We start from the raw sequence: 3,806 nt of genomic DNA, 5'->3' as shown, positions 1-3,806 counted from the left end.
TGCCTTCTTGACTGGTTTCTGCTCTGAAATCAGAGTTTAATCTTATTGGTTCTTCTTTGTATGCAACTTTTCATTTTTCCTGGGCTGTTTTCAATGTTCATACTTTGTCTTTGATTTGCAGAGTTTGATTATGACATGCATTGGTGATTTTATTTTGTATTTGTTCACCTTCTTGAATACATATCTTTCATGATGTTAGGAAAATTTTCTTCCAACAGCTCTTCAACTATCTTTTCATTTTCTCTTCCTATTGTGGAATTCCAGTTACCTGTAATTTATTCCTCTTCATGTTGCCCCACATAAATCTTAAGCTTACTTCAGAAGTTTTCATTATTTTTTATGATTGTTCTTCCAGCTTATTACTATTTAGAAATTTATCTTCAGGCTCACTCATTTGGGCTTTAAATCTATTCCAATGGCTCAGACACCTACCTCTCTTGGTTCTATTCCTTACCCACTCTTGCCTTTACTTAAATGCATATGAAAAACTGGGGATTATAGCTTTAGAAGAAAAATAACCACACACATGTATTACCCATTCTGGGGCTACTTAAGACCTGGGTTTGTTTCTAGAAAATTCCTGAAGAAAACTTAAATATAAGTCTTTGGCTTTGCTTAATCAAGTATCCTAGTTAACATTTAGAAAACACCCGCTGTTTGGGCTAATAGCACTGTTGATGGTACCTATAGCAGGATAGCCCAACATAGTCTTTTCTCAAAACCAGTGTTAAAATCAATCTCTTGGTTGAGAGACAAGAGGAGAGTCTAAAATCACAAGTATAGACATACCTAGGACCCTTGTCCTTCTGGATCTACACTCTCTTCAGGGTCTTCATTATAAACATTCTCTGCCATCTGCCATATTTGCATGATATTATCTTCTAATACAGAACAAATCATGCAGGGTTCATTGAGATTACAGGAGAAATCAGATATCTTGGCAGTGTGACAACCATGAATAAACAATATCTCTGGTGGCCCATCGTCTGCATCTTCTGGGGATTATTCTCCAATTTTACTTAAATCCCAGACATTCAGCCCATGATCAGTACCATTGGCATCCAAAATAGTTTCATTGTGAGGTGATTATTGAACCTGGAATACTTCATCCTTATGTGGTTCCAAAGAATGCAATTTGAGTTTCAGATTTCTTAAATCCCACAAAGCAACAGTCTTGTCAGCTGATTGTGTGACAAGAATGGATTCACTATAAGGATTGAAAGAAAGGAAGTTTACTTCAGCAGTGTGAGCATCAACTGAATGACTTGGTTTGGAAGTATTATTTGAATTAAATGAGTATCCCAAATCATAAGTTTCTGATAATCAGCAACTGACCCAAACAGAGACTCATGGAGCACATGCTAAGAAATATCTTCAACTACTGCTATGTGTCCAGTAAAGATGGTCTTTGCATTCACCACTTTTCCTTCCTTTAGAACAGCACTGATATCCCATAGGCAGATGGTATGGTCATCTGAAGCACTAAGCAAGTGCCCACTGAGATTTGGATTCCAAGAAAGCCCTTTTAATATCCACAGAGATGCAAGTCTGGGTTGCATTCTCCAGAAGGGTCTAGTTTAGAAGGATGTTTTGTGTAGCCAAAATCAAGAACATCACTGGATGGAGTCTTTGTTGCAATGATGCAAGTATTCTGGAGCATATAAAAGGCCCTGTTTACTTCTCCTTCATGGTTGATCTTGATTTCTATTTCAGTCTTTCCACTAACTTTCCAAAACCTCCAAATTTCTCCTTTTTCACTGCCATTGTTGTTGTTGTTAAGTGCCGTCGCGTCTATTCCGACCCATAGCGACCCTGTATAGGGATTCTGAGGAGAAGTTGGTAAGCTTGAACCGTCAACCTTGCAGTTCAAACGGCTTTGCAGTCTGGCACATTAACCCACAGTGCCACACCAGGACTCCCACTGCCATAGTATGATGCGTTAACTGAGCATCAGCATTAGAGAGCTACACACAAGATGGTTTTGTTCATCTGATGTGTGTTTTCCTAGTTGATGAATGCTGAAGTCTTTTCCTTCTGTTCTGGTTACATCTGAAAGCCACTGTGCAGTTAGGCTGGGCCACTCGAGGTCATAAAGAAAAGGGATGTTATTTTTCCCTATTTTGTGCTTTTCATTAATCACACGTTCTTCCATGGCATCATCAAAGGCTGCTTCCTTGTTGGCCATGGTGGGCAGGAGAGCCGGGAGAGATCCCACAGTCGAGCTTTGCGGGAGAGGCGGGGCTCGTCAATCTATCTTGATTGCATGTTTGTGCCAGTAAATCACGTCATTGCAGGATTGTGTATATAATAGTATTTACCACTTTAAGCTTGTAAATTTCTCACCTTGGATTCCCATGCTTTCATCATTCTTGTGCCAAATTCCCTTTTATTATCTATTACCTCCACCCTCATTCAAGTTATCATGTGTCTACTCTCTAGACAAGGAGCTCTAGTGTAGTAGTAATTATATGTTGGTCTGATAACGACAAGGTCAGCAGGTTGAATCCACTATCCGTTCCATGAGATAAAGATGAAAATTTCTGCTCCTACAAACATTTAAAGCTTGGGAAATCCTATACAGGATAGCTATGAGTGGACCAACTCGATTGCACACAGTTACCACCACCACCATCACCATCTACCCACTTCCATTCCCAACCCTGGTAACCATCTAAGGATGTTTATTTTAGTGTGAAAACATTTTATTGACTTTCAACAATAATGAGCTCATACAATATTTGTCTTTTTGTGATTTACTAATTTCACTAAGCCTAATGTCCACCAGATTCATACATGTTATGGGTGTTTTGTGAAGGTTCAATGCTATTGTTCAGTGCTCCATAGTATTTTACTATGAGTATGTACCAAAGTTTGTCCATTCTTCCATTGATGGGCATGTAGGTTGATTCTGCCTTTTAAAAAATATTGTAAATAGTGCTGCAATGTATATGTTGTTGTTAAGTTCCAGTCAGTTCCAGCTCATAGTGACCTTGAATTTGAACCACTAACCTTGCAGTTCAAACCCACAGCACCATATAGGTTGCACATTTATCAGTTCATGTTGTGACACTTATTTTTCTAGGATAGATACCAAGTAGAAGGAATGCTGGCTCATACAATGTCTCTATTTTCAATTTATTTGGAAAGTGCCATATTGTTTTATCACCACTTTACATTTCCACCATCAGTGTATGGGGGTGTGGTGGCTTTGTAGGATCAGCACTGGACTGCAAATTGAAAGATTGTTGGTTCAAGCCCCAAAGCTGCTCCTGCTCCACAAAAGAAAGATAAGGTTTCTGCACCTGCAAATATTTACAGCCACAGAAACACTGCATAGGGTCACTATGAGTCAGAACTGCTATGAGTCAGAATGGTGCTTAACAACAACAACAAAGCAGTGTATGAAGATTCCAGTCTCAACAAATACCCTAGCCAGTATTTGTTGTTTTCTGTTATTTAAACTTTGCGATTAATTATATGCTTTTATTATATACCATTCTTGTTTTTTTTCATTCTTGTTACATCTCTCAAATGGCTAATGATCATGAGCACTTCATCATGTTTGTTGGCTACCTGAATATTTTCTTTAGTGAAGTATCTACTCACGTCTTCTGACCATTTAAAAATAGGATTGTATTTATTTTTCTTGTGAATGTGTTGAAATTTTCTATAAATTCTAGAAAATAGTCTTGTATATGTCATTGTCAAAAAAATTTTCCCAGTGTGTTATTATTTATAAATGTATTTTTAACCTTTATTGTGAATTTAGTGCAAATGTACAGACCAGATTATCAGTTTTACATTTA

The 3,806-nt window shown here is 37.8% G+C and overlaps 1 pseudogene; it reads right to left on the bottom strand.

The window, feature by feature from the left end:
- Positions 1-789: 789 nt before the first annotated feature.
- Positions 790-2,185, bottom strand: LOC102812767 (annotated as a pseudogene).
- Positions 2,186-3,806: the final 1,621 nt, after the last annotated feature.

The sequence above is a fragment of the Chrysochloris asiatica genome, unplaced genomic scaffold, assembly GCF_000296735.1.
Source record: "Chrysochloris asiatica unplaced genomic scaffold, ChrAsi1.0 scaffold00383, whole genome shotgun sequence".
Lineage (NCBI taxonomy): Eukaryota > Metazoa > Chordata > Mammalia > Afrosoricida > Chrysochloridae > Chrysochloris > Chrysochloris asiatica.
The sequence above is the reverse complement of the archived record's forward strand: the minus strand, read 5'-3'. Positions and strand labels throughout refer to the sequence as shown.